General features: G+C 45.0%; 2 long non-coding RNA genes across 2 annotated transcripts; one reads left to right on the top strand and one right to left on the bottom strand.

Moving 5' to 3' along the window:
- Positions 1-9,746: 9,746 nt before the first annotated feature.
- LOC125553738 lies at positions 9,747-10,686 on the top strand. Its single transcript, XR_007304174.1, has 2 exons — positions 9,747-10,115; positions 10,202-10,686. It is a non-coding gene; the product is annotated as an uncharacterized LOC125553738 (long non-coding RNA).
- Positions 10,687-12,087: 1,401 nt separating this feature from the next.
- Positions 12,088-14,350, bottom strand: LOC125551237. The gene is made up of 2 exons (XR_007302313.1): positions 12,501-14,350; positions 12,088-12,395 (listed from the first exon to the last, which is right to left on the bottom strand). It is a non-coding gene; the product is annotated as an uncharacterized LOC125551237 (long non-coding RNA).
- Positions 14,351-23,912: the final 9,562 nt, after the last annotated feature.

Genomic DNA, 23,912 nt, shown 5'->3' with positions numbered 1-23,912 from the left:
TCACGAAGTAGGCGATCTCCTTGCCCTTACAAACTCCTTGGTTCAACTCCACAATCTTGTCGGAGGCTCCCAAGTGACACCTAGCCAATCTAGGAGACACCACTCTCCAAGAAGTAACAAATGGTGTGTAGGTAATGAACTCCTTGCTCTTGTGCTTCAAATGATAGTCTCCCCAACACTCAACTCTCTCTCATAGGATTTGGATTTGGTGGAAAGAAGATTGAGTGGAAAGCAACTTGGGAAGGCTAGAGATCAAGATTCATATGGTAGGAATGGAATGTCTTGATTCTCACACATGAGTAGGTGGTTCTCTCTCAGAACATATGAGTTGGAATGATGTGTGTGTTCTGATGGCTCTCTCACTGAATGAGAAAGAGGTGGAGGGGTATATATAGCCTCCACACAAAATCCAACGTTACACACAATTTACCAATCTCGGTGGGACCGAATCAGAAAACTCGGTCTGACCGAAATAGTAAACCTAGTGACCGTTAGGAATTTCGGTGGGACTGACATGCAACTCGGTAGGACCAATTCGGTTAGGGTTGGGCATAACAACTCGGTTTGGAAGAGACCGATTACACAAACTCGGTGAGACCGAATTTGGTAATTAGCTAACCAGAGAGTTGGTCAGGCAAACTCGGTGGGACCGATTTTCTCTTTCGGTGAGACCGAGTGGAACTCGGTGAGACCGAAAAGTTACAAAAAGGAAACACTGAATTTACATTGCAATCTCGGTGGGACCGATTCGCTCTTTCGGTAAGACCGAAAAGTTACGAAAGGGAAACAGAGAGCTTGCAACCCCATCTCGGTGAGACCGAGATCCTTATCGGTAGAACCGAATTGCTAGGGTTTGGCAGTGGCTAATGACAAGTGAAACTCGGTGGCGCCGGATAGGAAGAATCGGTAGGACCGAGTTTGGCTTAGGGTTTAGGTCATATGTGGATATGGGAAAGTAGTTGAGGGTTTTGGAGCATATCACTAAGCACATGAAGCAAGAGGCTCATTAAGCAACACCTCATCCCTCCTTAATAGTATTGGCTTTTCCTAAAGACTCAATGTGATCTTGGATCACTAAAATATAAAAGGAAAAGTCTTGAGCTTTTGAGCTTGAGCCAATCCTTTGTCCTTAGCATTTTGAGGGTTCCACTTTCACATCCTTTAGTCCATGCCACTCCATTGTTGAACTTATCTGAAACATGCTAGATAGAAGTGTTAGTCCAACAAGAGATATGTTGTCATCAATTATCAAAACCACCTAGGGAGCACTTGTGCTTTCAAACTCCCGTTTACCGGAGGAACACTTTGTGTGCTACCAAGCGTCACAACATAACTGGGTGATTATAAAGGTGCTCTACAGGTGTCTCCGAAGGTACTTGTTGGGATGGCGTATTTCGAGATTAGGATTTGACACTCCGATTGTCAGAGAGGTATCTCTAGGCCCACTCGGTAATGCACATCACTATAAGCCTTGCAAGCATTGCAACTAATGAGTTAGTTGCGGGATGATGTGTTACGGAACGAGTAAAGAGACTTGCCGGTAACGAGATTGAACTAGGTATTGAGATACCGACGACCGAATCTCGGGCAAGTAACATACCGATGACAAAGGGAACAACGTATGTTGTTATGCGGTTTGACCGATAAAGATCTTCGTAGAATATGTAGGAGCCAATATGAGCATCCATGTTCCGCTATTGGTTATTGACCGGAGACGTGACTCGGTCATGTCTACATAGTTCTCGAAGCTGTAGGGTCCGCACGCTTAAAGTTCGATGACGGTTATATTATGAGTTTATGTGTTTTGATGTATCGAAGGAGTTAGGAGTCTCGGATGAGATCGGGGACATGACGAGGAGTCTCGAAATGGTCGAGACGTAAAGATCGATATATTGGACGACTATATTCGGACATCGGAAAGGTTCCGAGTGATTCAGGTATTTTCAGGAGTACCGGGGAGTTACGGGAATTCGTATTGGGCCTTAATGGGCCATACGGGAAAGGAGAGGAAGGCCTCAAAGGGTGGCCGCACCCCTCCTCATGGGCTGGTCTAAATTGGACTAGGGAGGGGGCACCCCCTTCCTTCCTTCTCCTTTTCGCTTCCCTTTCCTTCCCTCCTACTCCTACTACTTGGAAGGGCTCCTAGTTCTACTAGGAAAGGGGGAATCCTACTCCCGGTGGCAGTAGGACTCCCCTAGGGCGCGCCATAGAGAGGGCCGACCCTCCCCCTCCTCCACTTCTTTATATACGGGGGTAGGGGGCACCCCATAGACACAACAATTGATCCCTTGGATCTCTTAGCCGTGTGCGGTGCCCCCTTCCACCATAATCCACCTCGATCATATCGTAGCAGTGCTTAGGTGAAGCCCTGCGACGGTAGAACATCGTAATTGTCACCACGTCGTCGTGCTGACGGAACTCTCCCGTGAAGCTCTACTGGATTGGAGTTCGCGGGACGTCATCGAGCTGAACGTGTACGAGGGTACGTAGACAACACTCTCCCCTTTCGGTCTACGAGGGTACGTAGACAACACTCTCCCCTCTCGTTGCTATGCATCACCATGATCTTGCGTGTGCGTAGGAATTTTTTTTGAAATTACTACGTTCCCCAACAGTGGCATCCGAGCCTAGGTTTTATGCGTAGATGTCATATGCACGAGTAGAACACAAGTGAGTTGTGGGCGATATAGGTCATACTGCTTACCAGCATGTCATACTTTGGTTCGGTGGTATTGTTTGATGAAGCGGCCCGGACCGACATTACGCGTACGCTTACGCGAGACTGGTTTTACCGCCGTGCTATGCACACAGGTGACTAGCGGGTGTCAGTTTCTCCAACTTTAGTTGAACCGAGTGTGGCTACACCCGGTCCTTGCGAAGGTTAAAACAACACCAACTTGACAAACTATTATTGTGGTTTTGATGCGTAGGTAAGAACGGTTCTTACTCAGCCCGTAGCAGCCACGTAAAACTTGCAACAACAAAGTAGAGGACGTCTAACTTGTTTTTGCAGGGCATGTTGTGATGTGATATGGTCAAGACATGATGCTAAATTTTATTGTATGAGATGATCATGTTTTGTAACCGAGTTATCGGCAACTGGCAGGAGCTATATGGTTGTCGCTTTATTGTATGCAATGCAATCGCGCTATAATGCTTTACTTTATCACTAAGCGGTAGCGATAGTCGTGGAAGCATAAGATTGGCGAGATGACAATGATGCTATGATAGAGATCAAGGTGTCGCGCCGGTGACGATGGTGATCATGACAGTACTTCGGAGATGGAGATCAGAAGTACAAGATGATGATGGCCATATCATATCACTTATATTGATTGCCTGTGATGTTTATCGTTTATGCATCTTATCTTGCTTTGATTGACGGTAGCATTATAAGATGATCCCTCACTAAATTATCAAAGTATAAGTGTTCTCCCTAAGTATGCACCGTTGCGAAAGTTCTTCGTGCTGAGATACCACGTGATGATCGGGTGTGATAGGCTCTACGTTCAAATACAACGGGTGCAAAACAGTTGCACACGCGGAATACTCAGGTTAAACTTGACGAGCCTAGCATATACCAGATATGGCCTCGGAACACGGAGACCGAAAGGTCGAGCGTGAATCATATAGTAGATATGATCAACATAGTGATGTTCACCATTGAAACTACTCCATCTCACGTGATGATCGGACATGGTTTAGTTGATTTGGATCACCTGATCACTTAGAGGATTAGAAGGATATCTGTCTAAGTGGGAGTTCTTAAGTAATATGATTAATTGAACTTTAATTTATCATGAACTTAGTCCTGGTAGTATTAGCATATCTATGTTGTAGATCAATAGCTCGCGTTTAGCTCCCCTGTTTTATTTTTGATATGTTCCTAGAGAAAACTAAGTTGAAAGATGTTAGTAGCAATGATGTGGATTGGATCCGTGATCTGAGGTTTATCCTCATTGCTGCACAGAAGAATTATGTCTTTGATGCACCGCTAGGTGACAAACCTATTGCAAGAGCAGATGCAGATGTTATGAACATTTGGCTAGCTCAATATGATGACTACTTGATAATTTAGTGCACCATGCTTAAACGGCTTAGAATCGGGACTTCAAAGACGTTTTGAACGTCATGGACCATATGAGATGTTCCAGGAGTTGAAGTTAATATTTCAAGCAAATACCCGAGTTGAGAGATATGAAGTCTCCAACAAGTTCTATACCTAAAAGATGGAGGAGAATAGCTCAAGCAGTGAGCATGTGCTCAGATTGTCTGGGTACTACAATCTCTTGAATCAAGTGGGAGTTAATCTTCCAGATAAAATAGTGATTGACAGAATTCTCTAGTCACCATCACCAAGTTAGTAGAACTTCGTGATGAACTATGATGTGCAAGGGATAACGGAAACGATTCCCAAGCTCTTCGTAATGCTGAAATCGACGAAGGTATAAATCAAGAAAAATATCAAGTGTTGATGGTAGACAAGACCACTAGTTTCAAGAAAAGGGCAAAGGGAAGAAGGGGAACTTCAAGAAGAACGGCAAGCAAGTTGCTGCTCAAGTGAAGAAACCCAAGTCTGGTCCTAAGCCTGAGACTAAGTGCTTCTACTGCAAAGGGACCGGTCACTGGAAGCGAAACTATCCCAAGTATTTGGCGGATAAGAAGGATGGCAAAGTGAACAAAGGTATATTTGATATACAGATTATTGATGTGTATTTTACTAGTGTTCGTAGCAACCCCTCGGTATTTGATACTGGTTCAGTTGCTAAGAGTAGTAACTCGAAACGGGAGTTGCAGAATGAACATAGACTAGTTAAGGGTGAAGTGACGATGTGTGTTGGAAGTGGTTCCAAGATTGATATGATCATCATCGCACACTCCCTATACTTTCGGGATTAGTGTTGAACCTAAATAAGTGTTATTTGGTGTTTGCGTTGAGCATGAATATGATTTGATCATGTTTATTGCAATACAGTTATTTATTTAAGTAAGAGAATAAATTATTGTTCTGTTTACATGAATAAAACCTTATATGGTTACACACCCAATGAAAATGGTTCATTGGATCTCAATCTTAGTGATACGCATATTCATAATACTGAAACCAAAAGATACAAAGTTAATAATGATAGTGCAACTTATTTGTGGCACTGCCGTTTAGGTCATATTGGTGTAAAGCGCATGAAGAAAATCCATGCTGATGGGTTTTTGGAATCACTTGATTATGAATCAGTTGATGCTTGCGAACCGTGCCTCATGGGCAAGATGACTAAGACTCCGTTCTCCGGAATAATGGAGCAAGCAACTGACTTATTGGAAATAATACATACTGATGTATGCAGTCTGATGAATGTTAAGGCTCACGACAAGTATCGTTATTTTCTGACCTTCACAGATGATTTGAGCAGATATGGGTATATCTACTTAATGAAATACAAGTCTGAAACATTTGAAAAGTTCAAAGAATTTCAGAGTGAAGTGGAGAATCATCGTGACAAGAAAATAAAAGTTTCTACGATATGATCATAGAGGTAAAATATTTGAGTTACGAGTTTGGCCTTCAGTTAAAACAATGTGAAATAGTTTCACTACTCACGCCACCTGGAACACCACAGTGTAATGGTGTGTCCGAACGTCGTAACCGTGCTTTATTAGATATGGTGCGATCTATGACGTCTCTTACTGATTTACCGCTATCGTTTTGGGGTTATGCATTAGAGACAGCTACATTCACGTTAAATAGGGCACCATCTAAATCCGTTGAGACGACACCGTACGAACTATGGTTTGGCAAGAAACCTAAGCTGTCGTTTCTTAAAATTTGAGGTTGCAATGCTTATGCGAAAAAGTTTCAACCTGATAAGCTCAAACCCAAATCGGAGAAGTGCGTCTTCATAGGATACCCAAAAGAAAATGTTGGGTACACCTTCTATCACAGATCCGAAGGCAAGTTATTCATAGCTGAGAATGGATCTTTTCTAGAGAAGGAGTTTCTCTCGAAAGAAGTGAGTGGGAGGAAAGTAGAAATTGATGAGGCAACTGTACCTGCTCCCTTATTGGAAAGTAGTTCATCACAGAAATATGTTCCTGTGACTACTACACCAATTAGTGAGGAAGCTAATGATGATGATCATGTAACTTGAGATCAAGTTGCTACCGAACCTCGTAGATAAACCAGAGTGAGATCCGCACCAGAGTGGTACGGTAATCCTGTTCTAGAGGTCATGTTACTTGACCATGACGAGCCTACGAACTATGAGGAAGCGATGATGAGCCCAGATTCCGCAAAATGGTTTAAGACCATGAAATCTGAGATGGGATCCATGTATAAGAACAAAGTATGGACTTTGATTGACTTGCCCGTTGATTGGTGAGCCATTGAGATTAGATGGATCTTCAAGAGGAAGGCAGACGCTGATAGTAGTGTTCCTATCTACAAAGCTAGAATTGTCGCAAAAGGTTTTCGACAAGTTCAAGGTGTTGACTACGATGAGAGTTTCTCACTCGTATCTATGCTTAAGTCTGTCCGAATCATGTTAGCAATTGCCGCATTTTATGAAATCTGGCAAATGGATAAACAAAACTGCATTCCTTAATGGATTTATTAAAGAAGAGTTGTATATGATGTAACCAAAAGGTTTTGTCAATCCTAAAGGTACTAACAAAATATGCAAGCTCCAGCGATCCATCTATGGACTGGTGCAAGCATCTCGGAGTTGTAATATACGCTTTGATAAGTTGATCAAAGCATATAGTTTTATACAGACTTGCAGTGAAGCCTGTATTTACAAGAAAGTGAGTGGGAGCACTACAACATTTCTGATAAGTATATCTGAATGACATATTATTGATCGCAGATAATGTAGAATTATTCTGCAAAGCATAAAGGAATGTTTGAAAGGAGTTTTCCAAAGAAAGACCTCGGTGAAGCTGCTTACATATTAAGCATCAAGATCTATAGAGATAGATCAAGATGCTTGATAAGTTTTTTCAATGAGTACATACCTTGACAAGATTTTGAAGTAGTTCAAAATGGAACAATCAAAGAAGGAGTTCTTGCATGTGTTACAAGGTGTGAAGTTGAGTAAGACTCAAAACCCGACCACGACAAAAGATAGAGAGAGAATGAAAGTCATTCCCTATGCCTCAGCCATAGGTTCTATAAAATATGCCATGCTGTGTACCAGATCTATTGTATACCCTACACTGTTTTTGGCAATGGAGTATAATAGTGATCTAGGAGTAGATCACTGGACAGCGGTCAAAATTATCCTTAGTGGAATAAGGATATGTTTCTCGATTATGAAGGTGACAAAAAGGTCATCGTAAAGGGTTATGTCGATGCAAATTTTGACACTGATCCAGATGACTCTAAATCTCAATATGGATACATGTTGAAAGTGGGAGCAATTAGCTAGAGTAGCTCCGTGCAGAGCATTGTTGACATAGAAATTTGCAAAATACTTACGGATCTGAATGTGGCAGACCCGTTGACTAAACTTCTCTCACAAGCAAAACATGATCACACCTTAGTACTCTTTGGGTATTAATCACATAGCGATGTGAACTAGATTATTGACTCGATTAAACCCTTTGGGTGTTGGTCACATGACGATGTGAACTATGGGTGTTAATCACATGGTAAAGTAAACTATTGATGTTAAATCACATGGCGATGTGAACTAGATTATTGACTCTAGTGCAAGTGGGAGACTGAAGGAAATATTCCCTAGAGGCAATAATAAAGTTATTATTTATTTCCTTATATCATGATAAATGTTTATTATTCATGCTAGAATTGTATTAACCGGAAACATAATACATGTGTGAATATATAGACAAACAGTATGTCACTGGTATGCCTCTACTTGACTAGCTCGTTGAATCAAAGATGGTTAAGTTTCCTAGCCATAGACATGAGTTGTCATTTGATTAACGGGGTCACATCATTAGAGAATGGTGTGATTGACTTGACCCATTTCGTTAGCATAGCACTTGATTGTTTAGTTTGTTGCTATTGCTTTCTTGATGACTTATACATGTTCCTATGACTATGAGATTATGCAACTCCCGTTTACCGGAGGAACACTTTGTGTGCTACCAAACGTCACAACGTAACTGGGTGATTATAAAGGTGCTCTACAGGTGTCTCCGAAGGTACTTGTTGGGTTGGCGTATTTCGAGATTAGGATTTGACACTCCGATTGTCGGAGAGGTATCTCTAGGCCCACTCGGTAATGCACATCACTATAAGCCTTGCAAGCATTGCAACTAATGAGTTAGTTGCGGGATGATGTGTTACGGAACGAGTAAAGAGACTTGCCGGTAACGAGATTGAACTAGGTATTGAGATACCAACGATTGAATCTCGGGCAAGTAACATACCGATGACAAAGGGAACAACACATGTTGTTATGCGGTTTGACCGATAAAGATCTTTGTAGAATATGTAGGAGCCAATATGAGCATCCAGGTTCCGCTATTGGTTATTGACCGGAGACGTGTCTCGGTCATGTCTACATAGTTCTCGAACCCGTAGGGTCCGCACGCTTAAAGTTCGATGACGGTTATATTATGAGTTTATGTGTTTTGATGTACCGAAGGAGTTCGGAGTCCCGGATGAGATCGGGGACATGACGAGGAGTCTCGAAATGGTTGAGACGTAAAGATCGATATATTGGACGACTATATTCGGATATTGGAAAGGTTCCGAGTGATTCGGGTATTTTCGGGAGTACCGGGGAGTTATGGGAATTCGTATTGGGCCTTAATGGGCCATACGGGAAAGGAGAGGAAGGACTCAAAGGGTGGCCGCACCCCTCCCCATGGGCTGGTCCGAATTGGACTAGGGAGGGGGGCGCCCCCTTCCTTCCTTCTCCTTTTCCCTTCCCTTTCCTTCCCTCCTACTCCTACTACTTGGAAGGGCTCCTAGTTCTACTAGGAAAGGGGGAATCCTACTCCCGGTGGCAGTAGGACTCCCCTAGGGCGCGCCATAGAGAGGGCCGGCCCTCCCCCTCCTCCACTCCTTTATATACGGGGGCAGGGGGCACCCCATAGACACAACAATTGATCCCTTGGATCTCTTAGCCGTGTGCGGTGCCCCCCTTCCACCATAATCCACCTCGATCATATCGTAGCGGTGCTTAGGCGAAGCCCTGCGACGGTAGAGCATCGTCATCGTCACCACGTCGTCGTGCTGACGGAACTCTCCCGTGAAGCTCTACTGGATTGGAGTTCGCGGGACGTCATCGAGCTGAACGTGTGCTGAACTCGGAGGTGCCGTGCGTTCGGTACTTGGATCGGTCGGATCGTGAAGACGTACGACTACATCAACCGCGTTGTGCTAACGCTTCCGCTTTCGGTCTACGAGGGTACGTAGACAACACTCTCCCCTCTCGTTGCTATGCATCACCATGATCTTGCGTGTGCGTAAGAATTTTTTTGAAATTACTACATTCCCCAACATGGGGCCCATTTGTGGTCTATGGCCGGGGCCAAAGGGCTTCGGGGGGATTTGGCCATAGGTTGTGTGGTTTTGGGTCATGGTCGAAGTAGTTTCTTTCTTTCTTTCTCGGTGATCCTGTGTATTTAAACGCTACCCTATTGGGCTTGTACGAGTCTATTAGACTCCTTTCTTTCTTAATATGATGATGCGCAGCTCTCCTGCGCATCGGAGAAAAAAATCGTGTCAGCTTATTTGGTTATTCTCCTGAAACAATCACATTTGCTGAATTTTTTATCTTGTATTAAGTTCATGTATCTACCCCAAATTGAACAATTGTTTTGTCCTTATTCATTTTAAATCATATATACTTGATGAGTATTTTCCGATATTAAGATTTCTAACTAGGATATGTACTATGCAAATAATTTCTTAAAGTACAGTCTATCACTTTTAACTGGTTTCCAGATTGAATGTAAACTATCCAACCGGAAATATGTTCAAGCTGCATGATTGTGCAGTCTGCCAATTGGAGATGAAACCTGGTGAGGGTGTCTCTGTTCATGGCAACATGCCGAAGCATCATTCACGGGTTAACCCTGGGGCGGTCCTTTCCTCTGTTCATCCTGCCAAGTGAAAAAGGTGGCAATGGAAGGGAAGCTGCATTTGTGAAGTATGAATATCTTTAATCACGGGCTTGAATCATTTTGACATTATAGGACAATAAATGCTGAATCTTCATTCACTTCTTATTTCCAGATTCTCCATATACAGTCCAGCCTGCCCAAGTAGCCTTCCTCAATGGTTTTGTATACTTCGTCAGACAAGCTAATATTACTAACAGTGTTAACTTATAAAGCAGACTTGTCAAGATCATCCATCAGTCACTGGTAAACAGACTTAAGGACTGTTCTCTAACTCATCTGAACTTGGAAGATCAAATTGGACGTCAGTGCAGATGATTAAAATTTGTGGAATCATTCATGTGAAGCACCACATTTATTTTGTTGAAGGTGCACTCTATTTGTGCGAAGAAACAAGACAGGATCCCAGGTTCAAATCAACCAGTGGCCTTAAGGTGTGTATAAGTGCTCTTGACATCGGTTATGACTTGTCAGGAACCCAGGCTCAGTCCATTTGTCAATACCAGTCATGGAGACATTTTTAGCTTGAGCCTAGGCTTTTCTCATGTCACTCTGTGATAAATGACTCAATCTCTTATGTGATGGTTTTTCTCTTGTTCATTCTTCTTACATGTCCATTTTCCTTGCACCCCAGTTTTATTCGTCACTGAGGCCCAAAACTGACATATTTTTTGTATTGATACCACAATTCCATAGTTGTATCATAGTACTTATTGTTTGGTGCTTATTGGTCTATTACATATGGTCTAAGTGTGTTCTTCAAGGTCTGAATATTCAATGTGCTCAAAAAGTCCCTGCAAAAAAAAAGCTCAAAAAAGGAGGGGAAAAATCTTGTTATATCAATGAGTGATCAGAATTAAATTGAACAATAGACATGACCGAACTATTTGAACAATAAGGGAGTTTTGCTCTGACAAATTTGGATGCTGGTCCTTATGAGATTGGGTTTGGTTTCTTTCATGCCGCAACCCACTGCATTCTGCTTCTGTAATTGGTCGTATAGTGTGGCTAAAGGGGGCCCTAAGGAGTTGAGGAAAGGGCTAAACTACGATGTTATACTGGTCACCAGAGGCGGAGCCAGCGTATAGTTGTTGGGTTCAGTTGAACCCAATAATTTTTTGGTGGCTTGTACATTACTTCTATATAACGAATGCTAGAGTACCCGCCTCCTGGAGGCCTTTGAGGAATTATTTCTTGGTGTCTTGTATATTACTTCTACTAGTTAAGTGCCCGTGCGTTGCTACATCAAATCAATATCCAACGGTTAGGAGCACGCTGTCACCTGTTCATCTTCCTCTTGTTTCGTGACGGTTCCTCCTCCTCAACCATGGCCTACCCAGACCTAACCTCCTGCCTCCCCCCGCCCCACCATCCATCTAAGCCTCACCCCGATGAACAACTCCAATCCCCCCCCCCACCCCCACCCCCACCCCCGTACCCCATGCACCGTCACCGATTAAGTTTTAGACTCGCTCCTGCCAGCTATGCGCACCCCCCTATGCCTCACCCTCACGAGGAAATTGCCCGTGCGTTGTAAAGGGAGGATAAATATATATTCTAAGATTTAACAACAATTATGGTTAACCATATATGTTTAGTATTGTATGCACGTCAATAGCATGGGTTAACTTATTATCGTTAAATCATTACTTTTCTTATTTCACCCACCATCTACGTCTCTCAACCTATCAATGCCACACCAGGCTCAGACCCCCCCCCCCCTTCACCCCAACCTCAACCACCATGGAAGTAACTCCCCTGACGTACTGCAGGATGTAGTTGGGCCATTGATATGTGGGCCCACTGCAGTATGAGATCCCTGTCCCACCATCACATCCATTTTGAATTTTAAGTAGGTAACCGTAATTGTAATAGTTTTGGTCGCTGATGACAAAAAAAGATGCAATGGATTTTGACCAAGTCACCATCATGTATTGTACCGAGTCGCATCCTCGAGTAATTGATAATGGGGAAAATATCATATGGAAACCAATATTGGTATGATAATGTACACTTTAGATACATTACTTGTCATTACAAACTTAGCGAATATCCAATTTTCTAAGGGCACACAATATTGTTTGAAAATCGAATCATTACACAGAATCTACATTACCTTTGTACCTTGTCTGGCATTACACATGAATATATTTGCATCAGGTCAGTACACACAAAATACATATGCACTAAGTTGTTCCTACTAAACACTGATTCCCCATCGCAAACTGCATGATGTTACATCAAGCTGCACACGCTCGAGAAGGACCTTCAGTTGTACAGGAAAGTTCAAGCCAACTCAACTGCTTGCACTATATAAGTTAGAAACGTGTATTAGCATTCAAAACCTGAAAAATAAAATCTCTCATGTCCTTCTAAACCATTAGGACTTTTTTTCCGATCACAGATCAACTCACAAGATAGTTAGGGAGGCATGGAAGGAGCTCAAACCAGTCGGTCTGGCTGATGTTGGGGCGATTATGTTGGCTGATGTTGAACCAGTCCACACTTTGCTGCTCACTGTTATTCTGCTCCCCTCCAAATCGGTCAACAGATGTTACCGCTGCCACTGCTCCGCGCCGTCGAATCAGTAATAGGAAACTATATCATACCTCAAATATTTTTGTCAAGGAAGGATCAGTAATAGGTATAACATATTGTGTATATGATAAAATCGAAGCATCTATGTTCTGCACACATGTCACAATTTCTTGGAGATCCGGCGGAATACACAATATAGATAAACTCTCGGATGTTTGGCATCCTATTAAAATATGTACACAGAATAATAATAAAATATTTAATAAAAGAAACGAAAGAGAATCATAAAAAAGGATTATAGAACCAGTGTTATATATTTCATTTACCCACCAATTTGTGTGATATCAAAAAAAAAAACACTCGCAAAAATCTTGCACACTCTTACATATCCACGGTGACTATGGTTTAGAGTAGAGACTCTGACCTGAAACTTGAAAAATAGTCTGGAACACGTACATCACTTAAACGAGAATATGAGATGCCGCTGATCTTTTTATGTGGCGATTCATATTTACATGCCCGGCCAACTTCACAGTAAAAAAACAGAGTGAAAATGGCAATAAAAGAAGGGTGAAATCTATCTCTTTATTTTATCAATGAAGTAGAGAAAGAAAAAATCGAATCAAGGAAGAAAACACCGAGGCGGTTTTATATACAGTATGAGACATCTAGCTTTAGTACAGATGGCATCCAGTTTCCTTTTTGGCTCAATTGTACTTGTACATATTGCACTTCGTTGGACTGCCATCACCACCAATGGCATGAATTAACTACCAAAGTCTTTTCAATTTAACGAAGACCACCCACAAGGAATTGTATGGTGAGGTTAACAAGATAACCCAACACATATTTGTTGTCTTCTTTCTTTTGGTTCGCTATAAATCGCCAACAAAACACTCTCTGATTGAATAGTCAGGTCAATGAGAACACAAGACTTGACCATTTACCTTGGTGGCTATGATACTAAAGTGTCAGACAGTTTTCTCCAAGTGAAACTATGTCGATGATGACTGTATTCCCTAGTGAAGTGGCGGTGCAGAATAAGGCCCTCAATAGTCTCATTCAGACTGCAGCTGGTCTTAGAAAATATTTATAATAAAGCCTCTTCTTCTGTACCTATGTCTTCTTTCTTGGCCTCCCAGACTTATGAGTTGCTGCAGTTATATACCAAGATCTAGATAGACAAGAATCCTAAATGGCACGCAGATGCAGACACACAGAATAATAAGAATCCTAGTAAAAAATTAAAGAGAGGGAGAGGTGGAAGAGCATACTGGGTCGTTGTGATGTTGCTGCCGTTGAGACCAGGTCAATCCGCTACCACTGCCGTTGGGAGGATTGCAAGATATTGATGTTGCAAGAAGCGTTTGATCTGGTCCGACTATGGGGACGAACTGCTCGCGCCGACAGGAGGAGAGAAGAACGTGTCGCCGCTGCCGTCTCCAGCCGGGTTATGGCGCCGCCACCAGAGTCACCTCATGGACCAACACACTGGATCGAGGTAGTTGGCAACAACAGAACAATTGAATAGAATCTGCAGTTTCTGCTCGAAACCCTCGATCGTTCTGGTTCCGTGGGGCAGCACAGGTAGCGACGATGCTTGGCGGCGTGACGGCGAGAGGCTGACGGATGCATGGTTGGTACTTCGAAAGCCGATGTGGATCTTGGTCTACTATCCTGAGGGAAGGAGAGGTCTGCCGAAAAGAATTCTATGAGACCACGTCTCACGCGAAACCCATCCTGATGGATGACACGTGACATTCACAAATCACAAAGCATTCCCTACCCCCATCCAGGGAGAGAGATTGGGATGCTTTGTGATTTGTGAATGCCACGTGTCATCCATCAGGACGGATCTCACCTGCTAACCGTGAGACCTGGTCTCATATAATTTTTTTCCTCTGCCTTAGTAGAGAGATTTGGTTGTTAGGATCAATGCGCTAGGAAAGTTTATTTTTTTCGGATAATGCGCTAGGAAAGATAGGATTTGGAATTGATTGTCACTAAACTGTAATTTTATTGTTTGGAAACTGTGATTTCATTGTTTGTTAACTCATCATGTCGAGCAGAAAAATGAGAGAAAATGAAACATAGGAAAAAACTGAAAATGGGCCAGATAACTTTTAGTAAGTAGTGATTTGATTTGAATGAGTTAATGCGTGACATTATTTTGGAAAGTGCTGATTTAATTGAGTTAATGTACGCCCCAAATGGACCGACTAAAATTAATTATGGTTAAGCGAAAGTTTGTTAATAAGACACTCGCTGGCGTAATATAGGGTTCGTCGAGGGGTTGGTGGGAGGTGAGGCGAGACTACCAACTCATCTATTAGGAGTAGAGATAAAAGATGTTGGGATATCCACCTCCCGGAGTCCTCGGAGGGCGAAGAGTGCCACTGCCCCGTCCCTTCCTAGGTGGCATGGGGGCTCTCCATTCCGTTCGATCTGCTCGGACAGTGCATGCTCGGGTGTTCCGCCTCAGCAGTCCATGACGGGTGGACCGCGGGTGCTACCGGGGCCACCGACAAAGGTGATTTCGACCGCGCGTGTGAGAGCCTCTTCTTGCGGTGCTCCACGTGCGATGGCCTGCCCGGACCCGCCTGTCGGCGTCCCTCGCCTTGTGTGGGCTGGTCCAGTCGCGATATGCAGGGTATGCGCCGTGCCCGCCTGGGTCAGCTCATGCGCAGGCCCCGCTGTCAGTAGTGCGGGGCCTGCTCAGTGGTTCGTTGTTGGTGTTGGCCTGTTTCATTCAGCATACCGAGTGATGCGCGGGGCGCCTGGCGTGCATGTGCACCTCACAACCCAGATAGGCTTGTGCACCGCGTCACTCACCTGAGCTGGTTCGGGTACGATTAGGGGTGTGTGTTGCTGTTTTGCTCACAATTCTACGCCTATTTCGTTCGGCCGACCCAGGCACCTATGAGCGCCCAATGCGATTCTGCCTTGTCGGGTTGTTTCGTTTGTGCAGCCCAAGTAGGTGCTCACGCCGCATCGCTCGCGTGAGTTTTCTCGAGGTGCGGTTAGGGGTGTGTCGACTTGGGAGGTTTCATGGGCATGTCAGACTTTTCCTTAGGTCGGTTGTGTTTTCCTATAAATTGGCTATTTTAAGCTGCACATTGGATGTAGTGCACAATGGCCTTCCTCTTGTGCCTGCTGTCGCCGAGCGCGAACTCATGTTGGACATTCTCCGGCGTAGATGCGCTACCTGGGCGTCGAATAGGTCATCGCCATGGAGGTCGGTGAGGGCTGCGTGTAGCGCAATGCTTGGGGTATGGGCTGGAGGCCTCATGGTGAGGTTGTCTGCCAGCTTCATGACGCCAGAGAGGAAACCAGAAATGTATCCATGTCTCACCATCCGCAAGGACGATGGCTGTTTCAGCTGCTTCGCTAGCGATAACTCGTGCAACTCCTGCCGCGGCCAACCCGAGCGAACGGACTACCATGGCAGCAAAAACGCCCTTTGCAGGGCCATTTATGGGCGACGTCTAAACCCCTGCCATTTTTTGCTGCCATGCCACATAAAGTGGATCTTGTCACTCCGCCTTCCGAGCACCCAGATCTCTTCGACAATGACGATGAAAATCCATGTAATTCGAAACATCCTTTAGGGGGTGGAAGGAAATTCTTGGCTCCGTTTGTTCTTTGTTGTTGTTTAAGCCCCTTTGTCTCTCCGACTCTCCCGTCGGTTTCTCTTTTTTTTCTTTCATGACTTTTCTGTGCATGTCCTTTGCTCGTCATGCCGTGTCATGGAGCAATGTGAATTTTGTCGAGCGCGTGACAGATGAAGGAAAAGGCGTGCAGCCAACCCCACAAGGAAGATGTGTGCTAAAACATGAACAGGGTGGGGAAAACACGCTCAATCGATGCGGTCAATGTCCTGCAATGGTGTACGATGTTGTTGCTTTATAAAATGTTGTGGTTGATGTTGCCCTTCTTAGTATAATGTTAATCATCGGGGCCTTACTCAAGCCAATTGCATAACTTGGAAAGAGTTGTTTATATATCTTTGCATAACTTGGTAAGAGTTGCTTATATATCTGTTGCGTGGGTTGTTCATGTGTGCTAGTGTAAATAGGGATATCACTCCCATCCACATGAACCCCTCGCGCAAGGCACAACATTGTCTGGCACGAGCGCATACTTTTGACCAGTGAATTGGACCGACATTAGCTTTAATCACAGGTCCCAAACGTCAACTCAGTAGTCACGTACACAGACACAGAAGGATCTAATGGCCCCCACCAACTTGCTAGTCGGTGCGTGATCGAGTGTCATGCCCAACCTTACCCAGTTGAGTTTCAAACGTGGTACAATGCAATAAAAGCAAAACTAGCCAAGTCAACCAGATCATCCACGGGAACCATCTTCGGCCAACAACCACTACTAGATAAATGGCTAGCCACAACTTCAGTTGGTGGCATGCCATTTCTAATCAACACCACTACCATTTTCTTCAAATAGTGGCGACGTTGACATATTTGGTACGTCAGCTTTATTAGACTGGTGATGGCGTTGCCTTTTTTAACACATCACAAATTGTGGGCCCAACTATACTAACTAGCTGGAAGATAGTGGTGGCGCGCATTGGTAATTAGTCTACTGCTGTCGTGCTAACTTTTGTTACACCAATTTTTTTTACCAAGTGTTTAAATATTTAATGATTATATTAATCAAAAAACATGTTATTATTATTATTAAAGTAATAATATCATTTTGTAAATGGTGAACACTTCATATTATATTTTAGTCTTTATTACTTTTAGTCTTTTTTATCATTTTGGGTCTTTTATTATTTTGATTATTTTATTTTTTTAATAGCAGGTATCATTTAGAGTCTTTTATTATTTTAAGTCTTTTATTATATTGAGTTTTTTTATTACTTTTAGTATTTTAGGATTTTTTTATTTGGGTTGTACTTAGTTATGACGTGACTTTTTAGGATCATGCCAGCACTGGCCCATCTCAGTCAACTCCCATGCCCTCTTAGTAAAAGACCTAGAAGCCGCCCCTATCTCATTTTTGGTTTAACATTCAAGCCTTGCTATGGGCGCACTTTCCCATATCAAGACTTAGGGCTACTACCATGATTGGCAATTTCGTTTGTCCTTAAACAAACAAAGAAATATAAGGATCTTCAAGATGAAATGGGCTCGGGCGGGGTCTTACCTGCAAGCCTTGCGACAGAACACCTACTGCTTGCTGAAAAACAGAGCGGATCGCTCCGAGGTACGCGTCCACGAAGCTCAGAGCATTAAACTCTTGATCAGAAAAGGTTGGGTTCCTTATGGAGACCTTTCACCGACGGTGGTTCACGGTGCTCTCGACCTTGCTGTTAGTGGTCAAGGAGGCACACGAGTCCTCAGATTGAGGGACTGTTTTTGAAAGCTCATGACAGTAGGAAAGGCTCATACTGACTTTTCATATATATGAGTCCGGGGGGTAGATTTTTACAAAGCAACAGGCACTCTCGTATGTACCCATTTTTCATGCCCTAACACGGGAGCACTCCAATACAGGCAACAGAGATGAGGGTTACCAAAGCATCAGTACCACACTAAGGGGGATCCCACATAAAGGTGTTTACAGAACTTGATATAAAATTTCCCATTGAGGGTTTAACCCTATGGATCAATAAGCCAAAGTTTGTCCTAAATCTTTGCCTCCAGGAGTCGAACGAGGGCTTTATCCCTCTAAAGATCTTGCCGTTGCGTTCTTTCAGATACTCCAGGCCGACATCATGAATATCTCCATGTACATTGGACGTGTCCACCGAAGTTTTCCAGAGTGGACAATGTTTAGCTAGCTGCCCTCAATCATCCAGTCCATCCCAATCTCTTCCCAACATTGTCTACTGAACGGACAAGTAAAGAACAAGTGTTCCACTGTCTCCTTATCTCCACTTGTGCAAAGCCTACAGCTCACATCTCCCTCAATGTTATAGTGTCTCCTTGCCAACATGTTTCTGGTGTTTATTCTGTCTGCCAACAATAGCCACGCGAGCACTTTAATTTTCAACGTGCACTTAGACTTCCATACCCAAGAAAAAGCCGCATCAGCAATCACATATCTGAAATAGTGTTTGTAGAAATGTGCCGAGGAATATTTTGGCCCCCATACACACATCCAGATATCGCGGCTAGCTATGCGTTTGGCACTGTCGTCGCCGATATCATCTGAAGATCTCGCACCTCCTCCCTTGCGTGTACAGAGAGTGGGAGGTGGAAACCGCTCCCGAGCTCCGCCATGGATAGAAAATTTGACACTGGGGCATCTTCAACTTTTGTAAATGAGAAGGCTCGGGGTGCGATTCCGCAAAGATTTGATCACACCAGAGGTCCTTCCAGAATAGGACCGACGTCTCATCGCCAACGGTCACCTTAGTGACCCCTTTATACACTTCGGTTAGCTTCATGATGTCTCACCACCAGAACGATCCGCAGGGGGGTGAGGCATGGGGTATTTTGTCGCCGTAGTAGGCTGACCAGACCAGCTCGACCCAAGGCGTATCATGGTTGTTGTAAAAGTTGTGCAGATATTTCAATAGTAGAGCCATGTTCTGTATTTGAGTTAATTACACGATAGTACCACATTTGGGGCGGTGGTGGCGGATTGATACCACTTTTCGCAATTTTTACATGTCAGTACCATGTTTGAGGCTGTCTGTTACACAATAGTCTAAACCGTGTATTGACGGTGCATCTGACCGTTAGGGCCCGCCTGTCAGGTGCTGATGTGGCACATTCTTTTCCAAAAAAGACCCTTACCTCTTATTTAATTACGCATCCATCCCTGGTTTGCTAAAAAGGGCCCTGCCAGGATTTTTTTTAAAAGAAATACTCAACGCGTGCCCAGCGCGATGCCAGGATTCTTGAAGGGCCCTTGGCCGATCTTTATTAGAAGGAAAGAAGAAGTACAACGCGGTTAGCAGTCTAGGCGAACTAGAACTGGAAACCAGAGTCTGACGAATCCCACAATACAATGATTACAACACGGTACAAATGCCAATGACTCGCTAGGGACCAAGGTCCGCTATGCAGCCTGCTGAGCGCCATACTGCTATGTCTTCCCGTATCAAGTCCAGTACTCTATCAGCACTGCTTGCCACTTGATCAAAAACTCTGGAGTTCCTCTCTTTCCACAGCCTCCAGTGCAATAGAATTGTAATAGTGTCGAAGTTTCTGCGCATTGGCTTGGGAATGCCTGTTCTTGCGCGCAGCCACCAGTCCTCCGTGCAGCCGTCAGAGTCACCCGGTATAGCAAAATGTGCCCCAATCAAAGACCTGAACAGACACCAGAGGTGCTGGGTGAAACGGCAGTGAACGAATAGGTGTGTACAATCCTCCGACGCTAACAGGCGGAGGGGGCAAGATGTGTTTGCAGGCCAGCCTCTTCGTTCTAGATTATCAGCCGTCAGACACTTGCCATGGACGACCAACCACATAAAGAATTTGCATCGTGGTGGTGCTTTGGATCTCCAGATTGGCTTGTTGCAAGCAAAACGAATATTGGGCATGAACATCATCTTGTACGCACTGCCGACCGAGAACTCTTGCCCCTTAGTAAGCTTCCAGCGAGCCTGATCCCTCACACCTGGCGTTAGACTTGTAGCGGAGGTTAGATCCCAAATTGATAGATACTGCGCTAGGGCTTGCACCGAGATTCCGCCCGAGATATCCCTGATCCAAGATCGATTATGAAGAGCCTCCCGGACTGAGCAGCCTGAGTCTTTGACAAAAGAGAACAACGTTGGAGCTGTTGCTGCAATAGAACTACCTCCCGGGAGCCAGTTATCGGTCCAGAACCTTGCAGACGCCCCATCACTGAGTAAGATCGCAGAGGCCGCATTGAACATTGCTGAAACTGCCTTCTCTGTGGTGTCAGGCAGAGAATGCCACGGCCTGGGATGTTCGTCCCATTTCATCCATGGCCATCTGCATCGCAGAGCCCAACCGAACCACCTGAGATTAAGTACCCCTAGCCCCCCACAGTCCTTGGGTGCACATGTTGGAAATATGCCCTAGAGGCAATAATAAAAGCATTATTATTATATTTCCTTGTTCATGATAATTGTCTTTATTCATGCTATAATTGTGTTATCCGGAAATCGTAATACATGTGTGAATAATAGACACCAACATGTCCCTAGTAAGCCTCTAGTTGACTAGCTCGTTGATCAACAGATAGTCATGGTTTCCTGACTATGGACATTGGATGTCATTGATACCGAGATCACATCATTAGGAGAATGATGCAATGGACAAGACCCAATCCTAAACATAGCACAAGATCGTATAGTTCGTTTGCTAGAGTTTTCCAATGTCAAGTATCTTTTCCTTAGACCATGAGATCGTGTAACTCCCGGATACCGTAGGAGTGCTTTGGGTGTACCAAACGTCACAACGTAACTGGGTGACTATAAAGGTATACTACGGGTATCTCCGAAAGTGACTGTTGGGTTGACACGGATCAAGACTGGGATTTGTCACTCCATATGACGGAGAGGTATCACTGGGCCCACTTGGTAATGCATCATCATAATGATCTCAAAGTGACCAAGTGTCTGGTCACGGGATCATGCATTACGGTACGAGTAAAGTGACTTGCCGGTAACAAGATTGAACGAGGTATTGGGATACCGACGATCGGATCTCGGGCAAGTAACATACCGATTGACGAAGGGAATTGTATGCGGGATTGATTGAATCCTCGACATCATGGTTCATCCGATGAGATCATCGAGGAGCATGTGGGAGCCAACATGGGTATCCATATCCCGCTGTTGGTTATTGGCCGGAGAGTCGTCTCGGTCATGTCTACATGTCTCCCGAACCCGTAGGGTCTACACACTTAAGGTTCGGTGATGCTAGGGTTGTAGGGATATGTATATGCAGTAACCCGAATGTTGTTCGGAGTCCCGGATGAGATCCCGGACATCACAAGGAGTTCCGGAATGGTCCGGAGGTAAAGAATTATATATAGGAAGTGCTATTTCGGGCATCGGGACAAGTTTCGGGGTCACCGGTATTGTGCTGTACATGAGCTGTAGGGGTGTGCGCCTTGGCCTGTATGGGCCAAGGGCACCAGCCCCAAGAGGCCCATGCGCCAAGAGATCAAGAAAGGAAGAGTCCTAAAGGGGGAAGGCACCTCCTAGGTGCCTTGGGGAGGAGGGATTCCTCCCTTGGCCGCCGCCCCCCTAGGAGATTGCATCTCCTAGGGCCGGCGCCCCCCCTAGGCTCCCTATATATAGTGGGGGAAGGAGGGCCTCTCACCCCACGCCTTTGGTGCCTCCCTCTCCCTCTCCAACACATCCTCCTCCTCCATAGTGCTTGGCGAAGCCCTGCCGGAGTACTAGCTCCATTCACCACCACGCCGTCGTGCTGCTGCTGGAGCCCAATCTTCCTCAACCTCTCTTCCCCTTGCTGGATCAAGAAGGAGGAGACGTCACGCTGACCGTACGTGTGTTGAACGTGGAGGTGCCGTCCGTTCGGCGCTAGGATCTCCGGTGATTTGGATCACGTCGAGTACGACTTCCTCATCCCCGTTCTTTGAACGCTTCCGCGCGTGATCTACAAAGGTATGTAGATGCAATCCGATCACTCGTTGCTAGATGAACTCCTAGATGGATCTTGGTGAAACCGTAGGAAATTATTTTGTTTTCTGCAACGTTCCCCAACAGCACACCTGAGCCCACGGTAGCAAGCAGTGTCCTCCACTTATAGCCTCCTCTCCCTTCCAAATGAAACCACGACATCTCCTATTGATTATTTTGATGGCCTAGACTGGGAGAGGCAGAACTATCATGAAATGGATCGGGAGAGCCATTAGCACCAAATTAACCAGTGTAAGTCTACCCGCAGCTGGCAGTAACTTCGGCTTCCAGCCCTTCATCTTGCTGGAAAACTTGTCCACAAGTGGCATGATGTCCTGTTTCCTCAACCTGAATACAGAGAGCGGCAGCCCGAGGTATGTGATTGGGAAAGTTTTCCGTTGACACTGGAAGAACTCTGCCACCATGGAGCTCACTTCCTCCTCACATCGAATGCAGGTAGTCGAGCTCTTCTGCAGGTTGATATGCAACCCTGAGGCTTTGCCAAAAAGTTGAAGAATTTCCGAAATCACCCGCAGATCCGTGATTTGTGGCTTGAAGAAGATGACTGCATCGTCAGCAAAAATGGACGCACTTGGGATGCCACTGTCCAGCCCCAAGTCAGAAAGCAATCTCTTCTGGACTGCCCATTGAAGCATGCCGTGAAGAGCATCCATGGCCAGGATAAACAGCGCTGGAGACAGCGAATCGCCCTGACGAACACCATGACCCAGGGTGAAAGGATCGCTGAGTTCCCCATTGATAATAACGGGAGAGGATGAGGAGCTCAACAGGACACAGATCCATGAGCACCACCTATCCCCAAAACCCCTGGCTTTGAGGGTCTCCAGCAAAAAACCCCAGGATAGAGTATCAAAGGCTTTGGAAATATCAATCTTCATGAGGACCGCCTGTTGCTTCTTCGTGTGAAGGGCCCTTGCCGTGTTCCGCACGAATTTAAAATTCTCATGTATACTCCGTTTGCAGACAAAAGCGCTTTGTGCTTGGGATATTAAGGAAGGCAGTAGGGGGGCCAGCCTGGTAGCCAAAGCCTTGGCAAAGATTTTCCCAGTTCCATGTATCAAGTTGATCGGCCTGAAGTTGCCAAGCTGCATTGGGTCCTCATTCTTGGGAAGCAAGGTAATTATGGAAGAGTTAAGTGCCCCGAACGAGTAAAACCAGCCTTCATGGAGAGCTTGCATTAGTAGCATGAAGTCTTTCGCAATAATCTGCCAATAGCTTTGAAAAAACAGGCCGGAGAACCCATCTGGTCCCGGAGCACGGTCGGCTGGCATGTCCTGGATAACCTTCTTGATCTCATCTTCAGTGAACGGTACCTCCAACCCGTGCGCCCACTCCGGAGATAACTGGCGCAAGTTCAGCTCATCCCATCGGAGTGAGCAACCTGGAGAGGAGGAGCAGCCCATTCTGGACCTGAAGAACTCCAGCGCCAGGCTCAACTTCTCCTCCATGCTGGTGACAGTGCACTCCCCATCTTTCAGAAACGGGATAAGACGCCTCCTCCGCCGCCCATTGGCCTTCATGTGAAAATATTTGGAATTAGCATCCCCCTCCTTTAAGTCTCTGACTCGAGCACGTTGACGTAATCTGACCCGTTCCAGAGATGCTATAGCAAGACACTTCCCTTTCAAGAACCCCTTTAGTCTTCTTTCCTCCGCCGACAGGACCCTCACCTCTTGTG

The sequence above is a fragment of the Triticum urartu genome, chromosome 4 (genome assembly GCF_003073215.2).
Source record: "Triticum urartu cultivar G1812 chromosome 4, Tu2.1, whole genome shotgun sequence".
Lineage (NCBI taxonomy): Eukaryota > Viridiplantae > Streptophyta > Magnoliopsida > Poales > Poaceae > Triticum > Triticum urartu.
Note: the sequence above shows the minus strand (reverse complement) of the source record. Positions and strands in the feature narration are given on the sequence as shown.